Source organism: Xenopus tropicalis, chromosome 1 (genome assembly GCF_000004195.4).
Source record: "Xenopus tropicalis strain Nigerian chromosome 1, UCB_Xtro_10.0, whole genome shotgun sequence".
Lineage (NCBI taxonomy): Eukaryota > Metazoa > Chordata > Amphibia > Anura > Pipidae > Xenopus > Xenopus tropicalis.
Genome location: NC_030677.2, coordinates 180,843,182 through 180,855,793, shown reverse-complemented (window position 1 = coordinate 180,855,793; position 12,612 = coordinate 180,843,182). Strand labels below are relative to the sequence as shown.

Below are 12,612 nucleotides of genomic sequence, written 5' to 3'. Positions count from 1 at the left end.
CAGCTCAGATTTTTAAATACATGTATAACAGGTTTGGATTTTTTAATAGAAAAAATATTGGGTTTGTGAAACTTTTATTATACAGCTTTTTATGTCACTGGTCCTTTTTTTAAAAAAAAACAACTTATATGAAGATCAGTAAAAACCTATGGTTATTGTCTGATGGAAATGGAATAGAAATAGGTGAAATGGAAGTCAATCTTGCAGAAAATGACTGGCCTATTGGAGAAGTAAGCAATTAAAGTCACTGTGGAGTGCCAAACAAATTGCTTCCCCCTGGCGATTCAGGCTCTCCTTGTCCTTTCATAAACACAAATATATTTCAATATTATATGAAACATCCATAGTTTGTAGGAAAACACTGCATTTTTACACCTTCTACCATATCTCCCAATGACCCTAAACCTGATTTAGGCAGGTCTGTATGAAACTGTGGACCCCAAAAGGGCTGAGGCAAAATGGAAAGCAGACAGGGTTTTGGGTGGATCAGGGTAATGGCATATAAGTCAATGAGATGGTACAGATGACATTTGTCATTACTGAACCACATACATGGTTTCTTGGGTTTACTGAAACACATTAGTATCTGCATAAAGTTTGTAGATTCTATTATTGTGTACATGGGTGTCCCTCCACATTTAACTATAATAACAACAGCAAATATCCAAACATTCAGCATTTATAAACTGACCATAATATGTGTGTGTCAATGGTACAAGCATCAAAAATGGTGTAAATCAGGGATCTCCAACCTTTTTTACTTGTGTGACACACTAAAGTGTTGGTGATCCACACAAGCATGAAAAAAGTCCTTTGGGGATGCTAAATAAGGACTGTGATTGGCTATTTGGTAGCCCAATGTGGACTGCTGGCCTGCAAGAGGCTCTGCTTGTCTCTGAGCTTCCAAAACTTGCCGCCAAGCCACAATATAAATAAAGATATACATACATACAATAAATCCTTTTGGACTATTGTGTAGGTATTATGTTTTTGGCATATCTGATCTGAACTTCTGTCAGCTGTTCACCAAAATCATTTGGCATTGAAAAAATGCAAAAACACAGGAATAACTGCAATAAATCTGCAGCTTTATCTTATTTAAGATCATGGCTATTGTATCTAGAAAGGTAGGGGTATATGTCTAAATAGGAACAAAGATGTCAGTACAAGCAAATATATACAAAGATAACATGTAGAATGATTATTTACTCAAATGAATGCAGTCACCAAAACAAATTCAATTAAATGGTATCCTCTACATGGGGTGACAGTATTGTTTTAGGCTGATGTCCCAAACCTGTTCTATCATGGGGGCTGCTGAGAGTCATAGGGGCTGATTTACTATTCCACGAATCCGAATGGGAAAAATTCGGATTGGAAAACGAACATTTTGCGACATTTTCATATTTTTCGTAGCCGTTACGACTTGCGCGAATTGTCGCGACTTTTTCATAGCCATTACAAATTCCGTGAATTGTCGCAACTTTTTCATAGCATTATGACTTTCGTCAATTGTCGCGACTTTTTCATAGCCATTACGACTTTCGCGAATTGTCTCAACTTTTTCGTATTGAGCGCTCGAAAAAGTCGCAAAATACCGATCATTACAAAAAAACGCATTCGGACGCTTTTCGGACGTTCGTGGATTAGTAAATGTGCCCCATAGTATTGCTCTATTGGGGGTTAGAGATTGGACAGTGGTCACACAGCTGTCCTGTACTGGGTGTTGTTGGATGTCAGGGCCAGATGAATAAAGTACCACGAAGAGGATGTAAAATGAGTTTCTGCCAGATGTGCCATTAAAAACTTTGTAATATTGATAAAATTTGTGGATTTTTTTTATTTTAAAAAGCCAGCCGCTATTACAAATATTACATTTGAAGGCAATACTGGCAGAAAAGACAAGCACCATTTGGCAGTTTTTGATTTAGTGAATACTATAAAATAAATAATTCCAAATGAAATAATGTGCTTTGCAATTAAACTGTGCATTTATTGCTATTAAGACATTTCTAATGTTTCTGTCTTTAGAAAAGCTTTTAAACATTTTTATGACAGTTCCTTGCCTTAAGTAATGTAGCAAACATCTTGTTATCCTGGATTGGTCATATCAATTTCATGTCCCTAAATGCCCTTAGTACAAGAACACACAAACTGGCTTTAAGACTGATTAGGAGTCCTTGAGAAGGTTACCGTGAGCATATGCTGCACTTACCATGAAATACTTAATTCGAGACACTAAGGATAAATGTGAGAAAAATATAGGACAACAGATAGCACATAAAATAGCTACAGAAAATATTTTAGTCATTGGCCAGTTCCCAGCAAAGTCAATTTATAGCATTAAAACAAGCAGTGCCACATTTGCCATTTTAAACTTTGTAAATTTTTTATGCAATTTTATGGTTTGGACATGATACTATTGCCACAAAAAAATCATGTATTTAAAAGAGAAATTTACAACTCCACATAATTTGCTGCATTGATTGTTCATGTTTTCAGTGATTGGTTTGCATCTATTCACTTAGTGAATGAACTTGTACTGTATGCAGTTTACATCTAGCAAATAACCAAGATGAAAAAGACAAAGGGCATAGTTGGGGAGGGGTAGGGTGAAAAGAGGGGCATAGAGGGTTAGGAGGGGGCTCTAATACCACAGTTTCATCTTACATAGTTACATTGAAACACAGAGAAACTGAAAGGCAGTAAGATTCCATATTCAGTTGTTGCATATAAAACTATCAGTTTGAAGGGTCAACTCCAGGCTGGGTTGAGTTATTTTCAAACCAAGATGTTCAGATCTCATCATATTTATCTAGCTTATGGTGTAGCTATGCTGAATATTTTTACATAGAGGATATCCACCAGATTTTCTTTTTTATGTCTAGAAGCATAGGAATGCCCACTTTCCATTCATGGTCTATGGCACACCTGGAAGGTAGACATATCTGAGATCACAGTTTGAATTTTTGGCTTAAACCAGGGTCAGCAAGGGATCTGGTTGAACTTCTCTTTGAAGCAGTATGATTAAAAATGCAAATATTTCCTTCCACTGTGTTGATATTAGCAGGCAAGTCCACCATACATGCAATTTATGTGCTTCCTCTCCACTTCCCCTGAAGCAGCTAGGGTCAGAGCCATACATTTTGTTTAGTTTAGCTGGTGTCAGGTACCAGTCAGATAGCAATGTATAGGCATTCTATTTAATGATAGTGTTAATGGACACCTTCCTAATATTGTCAAGCGTGGATTGCCATTGATCTGTGTCTCGTACCGCATCTAGTCTCTGTTCTGGAGTGGAATGAGAGTTTAATTAAGAGTAAATCCAGGTGATTTGTTTCCTATAGAATGGATGAGAGCAGAGGTCTTCAAATATTGCACTTTGCCTGAGAAACTTTCCCAGTTGTTTTTGGACAAAATGTTTGATCTGCAAATACCTGTAGTGTTGTCGGCAAGGAATAGAGTATTTTTAGCGTAGATCATCCCAAGTTATTAATGAGCCCAGAGGGGTTGGGCTGCCAATGTCCAGATAGTTATTAGTAGACTTCTTGGGCAGTCTGAATCGTTAATTATGGGGGTAAATAAAGATGGATTGGAACTGATCCATTCCTTATATTTAGTGCTGAGGTTGTCTCGCAGATTTATGGTGTAGACAGGGAAGTTATTTTTAGATTGGGGGTCTAAATTTCTGTGCTATCTATAACAAGGCTCTTGGGGATAATAGTGCCAACAGTAGAGCATCCATTGAGACCCATCTGAAAGCAAGTGGTAAGCAATGAATAACCATTTGAGACAGCTGGACTGCTTTTGAATAATAAAGAAGTTTAGGGAAGTTGGTAAGCAAATCGGTTATCATTCCAAAAAAATCTAAGTACAGTATCTCTTTTTTCAGTGCCTCTATATCTGATGTGATTACAGAGAGATTACAGAGAGATTACAGGGAGTGTGCAGAACAGACACAGAATTTAATTAACTATATCCATTTTTATGGTCAGCAGTCTACCCAACCACAGTATAGTATTTTGAGCATAGATTTCCTCCCCAGAGATTTCAGCTTGGAGTAGCTGAGAGTCCTCTGTAGACAGTTCTGGCAGGGTGTATTGCTCTAAGTATGTTTATATCTTGTCAGGGGATGCAGCTGTGGCAGATGTCTTATTGCCATCATATAGATTTGTGTATAGTGATGAGCGAATCTGTCCCATTTCCCTTTGCTGAAAAATCTGCAAATCTTTCAAAAGATTCGGGAAACGGTGGAAAATATGCGAAACAGCAAAAATGTTGCATGTCAAAAAAAAATTGTCGACCACGACTATTCTTTTGTAGCGAGGCTATTCTTTTGTCACCCGCGACTATGCTTTTGTCGCGAGGGTATTCTTTTGTCTCTCGCGACTATTCTTTTGTTGCAGGACTATTTTTTGTCGTCCGCGGCTATTCTTTTGTCGTCCACGGTTATTCTTTTGTTGTGCGGCTATTCTTTTGTCGCGCAGCTACTCTTTTGTTGCCCATGGCTATTCTTTTGTTGCCCACGGCTATTCTTTTGACGCGGGCGACAATTTTTGGACGTGCGCCGAATTGTTCCGTGGCTAATTTTTTCATCTGTTTCGCAAAACAATCCGCCAATGGCGAAACACGGAGATTCGCCACACATCCATGCCTAGCAAAACATTTCACCCATCACTATTTGTGTAGTATTGTGAAAATTGGCTTAGGATATGTCTTAGTTTGTGGACTATGGTTCCCTTAGGGATTTTAGTGCCCCTATCAGGGTGGAGGATTTCTTATGTGTTGATAGTTTGGCTAGTAAGGTGTCTGCCTTTTTCATAAAAAAGCCTGTTTGTGTATTTTAAAGCCTTTTCTACTTTTTCTATTAAATCTGTTTCCATTCCCCTCTTTTAGTAACCAGTGTGGTCAGAATGAGGGGATCATGGTTCACTTTATGGGAGGTGTCTAAAGCTAGGATTTCTGTGGTGAGGTGGTTGATTCTGTTTTTAGATATGTGAAGCATGTTTAATTTATATTCCCCTAAGCATGGTCTTAAGCCCAGACTTTCTCTCTGGTCACTTCCCCATTATAGTTTTCAGAGAAATAGCGAGGAATAGCCTGAGTCAACTCCTGGGCTACCATATTGTGGTTCAGTTAGTGTTCATTTAGTTCCACTCTCCTCTTGGTTTGACATAATTTAATAAAAAAAGCACAGAGAGCATTATCTCATGGTCTAACCATAAGCAAGGTGCGATCTCTGTCTTGTCTTAGTGGAATAAAATGTGTAGTTTTTGCTAGGTGGGTTGAGGATCCTCTTGTAGTCCAGGAGTGACTGATACTTGGTCAGTTCATGAAAGCTTTTAGTTGCCCTAGGTATGGGGTTGGACTTTGGGAGCCTGGACCTGTCTAGACTTTGGATCAGCAGAGAGTTAAAACCTCCAGCCACAATGAGCTCACTGCAACCGTATTTCCCTATAAAGGCATCTAAAGAGCTGTAGAATTCTGGTTGTTTTTTGTTTGGTGCATAGATTACAACTAGTGTTATTGTCATATTAAGCAAGGTGCCTATCAGTAGGAGTATTTGGCCTTCAGTATCAGAGAAGTGTTCTATGACTTGAAATAGGCAATGTTTATGGAGTAGCACACCAACTCCCCTAGTTTCATCTTTGGCCGCTGAGAAATACTTCCTATCAACGGTGGGCTAGGTGGCCTTCTGTAAAGATGAGTATTTGTGCCCCAACTGCCAATAAATCCTTGCAAGCTATATGTCTTTTTATTGGGGTGTTAAGCCTTTGCAGTTGAGCGTAGCTGTCTTAAGATGTGGCTGTGTACTGAGGCAACAGCCTCAAAATTGTCATATTTAAACCCATGGTTCAACATCATGTTGGCCCTTAAGATATCCTCCATATTGATGCCATCAGACAGATTCTATTTCATATTTGTAGTATCATTATATATATATTATGCATGTGGCATGTTTGGCAAAATGTTGATTGAAGTGGAACTGTCAAGAAAATTTAATACAAGCTTCTTCACATAAACTTTCTAAATATAATGAGTTAAATAATTCTTTACCATCTCTGAAATAATCAAGTTTCCGTTCACTATCCCTCTCCCAACAGTCTGTCTCTCTTCATGCAGGTGTCAGATTTTGATTGACAGATCAAATATGTAATTGGCCTGTGCCCCCTCTACATAAAACATGTATTAGCTATCTTTAATAAAAAAAAAAAAAAACACTCTGATACAAAGCCTGCATGTAGTGAGACAGAATGCTGAGAGGGGGATGCTGAAGAGTACTTTTTATCAATTCAGAAACAGTTGATGATTAATTATATTTAGAATGTTTTGTTTTTTTTATGAGATGAAAGTTTTGTAAAAGTACCATTTGTGTTATAGTAATCCAGTCCATAATAAACACAGCTGCCAGTCTTATACACCATAGCAAATGCTCTTCTTTTGCCATGCCAGTGTAGGGGCTGGCTTCTGCTACCTTTCAGGATATAATTATAACTAATAACTAATTCAAGCTAATGAGCCTATCAAGTACTCACCAAACATTTTTCTCTCCTACTCATCTACTCCTCAACAACTCCGTCATTACCTCCTGGCATTCAAAACTATACTAGACCTGCTCACTTCTCTGGAATTCCCTTTTGGGTACCATCCATCTTTTCCCAATCTCAAAACACAATTCATTGGAAAAGCATCTCTTTATCTAGCCTAGTATTCCTTCAGTATACAATATATACCACTGACACCTCAATGCCGACTTCTGATCTTGCCCATGTCCACACCTTGGGGCACATTTACTAAACAATTTTGAGATAATTTCGTATTTTTTCTATCTTATAGAACATTTCCGATTCAATGCGAAAAGTTTGTGAAAATTCCACAATTTTGGTTTTCGTTAAACGCCCACAAAAAAATCGCACTTTGCGCAAAGAATACAAACATTTCAGAATTCGTTAACGCTTTGGTTACACTTTCCTCGGGACTATCTTTTCACCAGGTTTGATCTGTTGAGTACCATTGAGTCCTATGGAAGGCTTCCAAAGCCAGACATGGAAGGCATCAAAGCCAGAAAGGTTTTCATGGCATTATGAACTTTTCAGGAAAAAAAATATTGTGACTTTCATGACGCAATTGCGATTTTCGTACGACCGATAAAAGCATTTTCAAGACATTTTAGACTTAAATTATTGTGGTTACTCCGAATTCATACCATATCGTGTTTTAAGCCCAGAAAAAAATCGGATCTTCGTAAATGTGCCCCCTTGTGTCTCAACCCCTCCTTTTACATTGTAAACAAGATTTCACTTGTTGAAATGTCACATGTATGACATCTAGGCTAGGCTGCATGTCATGAGTGAGGACTTTAAAGGAATAACTGTAAAGCCTAGGATCAGGCAGATTCATTTAAAGCAAGGTAACAAGTATAAAGGGAGCAATACTACTGCCTGGGAACAGACAGAAAACCAAGATCTATAACAGTGTCCTCTACAGTAAATGAAAAGGTCAGCTAATATGTAGACCAAGTGATTTTCATCTGCCAGTTTTCTGTATGTATCTATATTTAACATTTGTTTAAGCTAACCCAAAAAATCCTAAACAATGTGAGTTATAAATAAATTCAATTACAGTACTCACACAAACCATGCTCTCTGTTGTGAGAAGATATTGGAAATAAGTTCCAAGAACTGCATTTGTTTAATAATTTATTTGAAGAAGACAAAAATAATATACATTGTTGCTTAGTTGATACTCATTTTAAACCATTACCTCCTTTTGAAATGAGAAAAGTTTTAGAACATTTTACATTTTTGTATAAAATATAAATTTACCAGAATACCTTATTCATAAACATAAATTAGCTTTAGCAAACAAATATATCAAATTCAGTGTTTCTAATACACAGTGTAAATTGTGTTGGTCTTTTAACAAGATATCTGCTAGATCAATAATGTTTTTATATTATAAAAATATGTATGTGTGATCTGGTTGTAGTGGTAAAGTATGATTCCAGTTTCTAATGGAGCAGTATAATGGGTGCTAGAGATATTTTAATAAACCAAGTCATTTTCATCCAGGCAGATCTAAGTATGCAGCACATCTAAGGCCAGTATGCCAAGCTAACTTCATTACAAGACAACAACATTTTTTATTGGGAATTTAAAGCCAGTTGAACAAAGAAAGCCCTATCCCAAGGTAGTAAAAATACAATCAAAAGTCTGAAGCCACTATAGTCATTTCCAAACGTAATCTTTAGCAACTAATCAAGTGTAAACCTTTAGCATAAACCAAACAATACTAACATGTCTTGTATACAGGCGAATGAAACTTGAAATTTATAGTTGCAGCAGGAGTGTCGATTTCAGCAACATCGCTTAAATCCAATAGTCAACCAGGGTGATGAAAAATGGAAATTGTCAGGTGCAAGGGAGGCCTTTTCTACCCTGGAGTTGGTGATTTGGATAGGTTTAAGTACACAGTGAACATGAAGAAGTACTATGCAGAGACATGGCATGCACTCTCTGATTCATTATAAAGAAGTCTATTTGAAGTCTAAGAAAGAATAAGTCAGACTAAATTGCCTGGCCTTCCATCCACATTCAACAAACCTCAACTTCACTGAACACTTTTGGCAAAATGTAAAAGGGGAACAAACTAAACATTCTGTAAAATCACACAGGGTTAGACTGGCTTGATAGAATACTAAATAAAATCCCATTGGGCCCTGGTCTGTGTGGGCCCTTCCTTCTTTCCAAGGGTTGGATGGTTAGGCAATAGGCTACCATCCTGCTCAATTTCCTGTGTAAATCTATCCATTAACTTATCTCTCTGTTCTGGCTTATTCAAACGATTCAGTACACTTTTCATTTTCAGTAGAAAGCTTCCCTGTTATTGGATCTCTTTGCCAGCGTGATCACTCAAAGGTAATTTCTTTTATGCCTAATGGAAATTGCACCAGACCACAGTGCACCAGACCAAAGTAAGACAGAACTGAAATAAGTTTTGAGGGAAATACAGAGCTCTGTAATGATCAATGTAATTTTTTACCACAATCATTAATCTATGATTTATCATATCACTTTTATGCAATTTACCAGTTTAAAAGGAAGTGGGATTTACTAAATGTTGATATTTCTCAACAGCTTTTGGGAATCTAAAGAATCTATTCCCTAGAATCCCTGCACAATGTTAAATAAGTTCCTCCTTGCTCACTCCCCTTTCATCCCCTCTTGCAATGTCTGAGGTGAGTGGTGGCCATATTAGATCTACAAACAGGTCAAAAGGAGCAGGCAAGCTGGCAGGGGAGCAGGTGAGTGGAAAGCAGGTGGTAAGGATGGGAGAAGGGCAATCAGCAAGAAAGGCAGCATTGGGATTCCAGCAGCTGCAGAAAGGATTTCTGGGAATGACAAAGTACAGTAATTTAGTTCTGGAGATTTACAAGCAGTAGAGGTTTTCAGAATGTCTCAGTTTAATGCACAAATATTTACCAGCATGGCTCAGACTGCCACTGTGAAGCCGTACTGTATGTAGGTGTTTGTTGAAAAGAAACCTGATGAATATAGAACTAGCAACTTTACCCCTGAATATAGAAAATAATCATGAAGTTGGTTTATGCATTTATATATATATATATATATATATATATATATATATATATATATATATATATACTGTATATATATATAATGATGGAGATGGTTAATAATAACAACAGACTTGCATTTGTATTTATAGCTACAGCATTTCTAGTTTGTTAACTATCCATTTGAACAGGGATACTGTTCTTATCTGTTATAAAGATGAATGCAACTCACCAATACCTACAAAACCTATATACTTAGGTATTTCCGTTGCAAGCATTCTGTATTTTCAATAAATATACTTTTAAACAAGTGTCTTGACATCTTAGTTAGTGATGGGCAATTTTTTTGCTAGGCATGGATTCACAGCGAAATTCCACATTTCGCCATTGGTGATTTTTTTGACAACCAAAAATTCTCTTAGAAAAAACATCCATTGACTAATCTTTTGTTTTTTGTATGTGTTAATAAAAATTGCTGCACATAAGAAAAAATAGTTGAGTGTAAAAAGAGTCGCCCATTGACTTCAAACCATTTTGCTAATTTTTCAGCAGTTTCAGAAGCGAAGCGAAACGGGACAGATTCTCACATCAGTAGCCTTAGCATTAGAGAAAGTACACCTGGAAAAGTTTTGATGGACCTAAATGGCTTTGTTTTAGAGAGCTGGAATTTCTTCCCAGGTGAAGCAATGGATATGGTAGGGTGGAACAGGAGTCCAACTTTTTTTACATAATTGTTTTCATTTACAGGTATGGGATCTGTGATGCACAATATTCAGGACCTGGTATCTTTTGGATAAAGGGTCTTTCTGTAGTTTGGATCTCCATACCTTAAGTCTATTAAAAAAGGATCCCTTGTGGATATGTTAAAGTAGTTGAAAAGCCATTTCCATTGCTATTACCATTATTTATACAGTTTTCAATAGCCAGATGAAATGCACACATCCACTGGCTGTAAATTAGATAAGTGGTGGAGACAGTTGTTTAAGGGAAAGTGTGCTATACTTAGAACATCTTCCTGCATTTTATTGTAGTTTTTAAAAACCGATAACTGTAACACACAGGACATTTGGAGACAAAGAACCCAGTCCTGACAGTTGGAATAAGTCTCTTAAAAGCATTTTATAAACACGAGTCCTTGCTAAAAGGAATGTGCTTACATTATGAGAACATTTCAGAACAAAAGTAGAAGTTCAGCGCAGGAAGGACCACCAACAAGTGGTTGTTCTGTGGGGCCAAGTCACTGCAGAAGAGCAATTCCAAGGTTCAGTGGCTAGAAATTGGCTCCAAAACACTATAATTCTTTATGGAACAAAGGGAAAATATTGCATTGGCAACACATATTTTCTGGGCTTTATGTTGGTAGGGATTTGCAGTACTGACACCAGACTCCCAAGAACCAGAATCTTCCATGGGCTACTGCTTCACAGTACAGTTATTGTAGATTTAATTTATCTAGAAAGATCTAAAATACAGGAATGCCATTTACCTTAGAGCCCTTATGAAAAGACCCCTTATCTAGAAAACCCCAGGACCTAAGCATTCCATAGACCCCTCCAAACATATAATACACAAAAACTGAGGAATTAAAAATAATAACTAATCATAACTACTAATAATAATAACAATAACAATAGTGAGCTGATATCCAACAGCTGTGGGAAACTAGGGGAGGTATCCTGGTTCAAACTTGAGAATACTCCCTCATATGTAATAAAAGGCACAACCAATTTGATTCTTGCTTTTAAATAGGTGGTCAGTAAATGGTACTTTGATTGGTTGACTATAGGTGAAGTTATGGTTTACAAAAATACTATAAAACCCAGGCTGAATTGTATTTTTGTCTGCAGTTTAAGGTACTGAAAACCACTGTAACCACTATATATCTTTTCTTGTCTTTTCTCTGCCTCCTGACGAAAATCCCTGTGGGGACTGAAAAGTTGAGGTCTATAATGTTCCTTTTTCATATTTTGTAATAAAATTTATCTTTTTTCAAATAATTTAAATCCTGTGAGTGCTGACACTTTTTTGTCTTATTATAAATTATATATAGATATACTACTGCCATTTTCTGCAGGTCTTTATAGATAAATTCCTGCCCCAGTGCAGCTTACAGTCTGAAGTCAAACCTGCATATGTGGGAAGGCTGCCAATGACAAATAGTACAGGTATGGGATCCCTTATATGGAAACCTGTTATCCAGAAAGTTCAGAATTACGGAAAGGCCATCTCCCATAGACTCCATTATAAGCAAATAATTCTAATTCTTTTTAAAAATTATTTCCCTTTTCTCTGTAATATAAAAAAGAACCTTGTACTTGATCCCAACTAAGTCATAATTAATTTTTATTGGAGGCAAAAGCCTATTGGGTTTATTCAATATTTAAATGAATTTTAGCAGACTTAAGTTATGGAGATCCAAATTACGGAAAGATCCCTTATCTGGAAAACCCCAGATCCTGGGCTTTATATATATAACAGGTCCCATACCCGTACAGCTAGGCACCCAGGCAAGGCAAAACTGGAACAGGAACTGAACAAACCAGGCCACAAACCAGTGGTAAGACCCTCTGGGATATGTATCTCAATATCTGGACTGGGATTCAGAATAGGCCTTAGCATTTCAAGTACACAGAGACTAAAACATTCTTTGGCATCTTACAGAAGCCCCTCCAGACTCCACAGATTGCCAATCTAGCCTGCCAGCAATAAACCTTCCGTTTCTTGTGTTGGAAGTTAATGAAGGCCTGAACCTATAGTGGATTGCAGAACCTACTCTATTTTTAAAATCTTTCTAGAGAAGCTGCTATGCTGTTATCAAAGGCTTAACCAATGATAAAACACAGTTGATTTTTTTTATTTGATATGTTAATATCTATATCTCAGTAAAACCAGACGTGCAAATATCTGACGTTCGTGTGTTGGGGTGGGGGGCAGCCAGAGAACTGTCAGACTGCATGACTGATTGATATTGATTGCCTTAACTTCAAAACCAATGTTTAATGCTGGCCAAGCTTAGCAGTGTGTAAAGTTTAATA

The 12,612-nt window shown here is 37.1% G+C and overlaps 1 protein-coding gene across 1 annotated transcript in view; it reads right to left on the bottom strand.

Annotated features, from left to right (window-relative positions):
* Positions 1-12,612, bottom strand: part of hapln1 (hyaluronan and proteoglycan link protein 1) — a 78,077-nt gene that overhangs the window by 34,483 nt on the left and 30,982 nt on the right. The window lies entirely within an intron of this gene.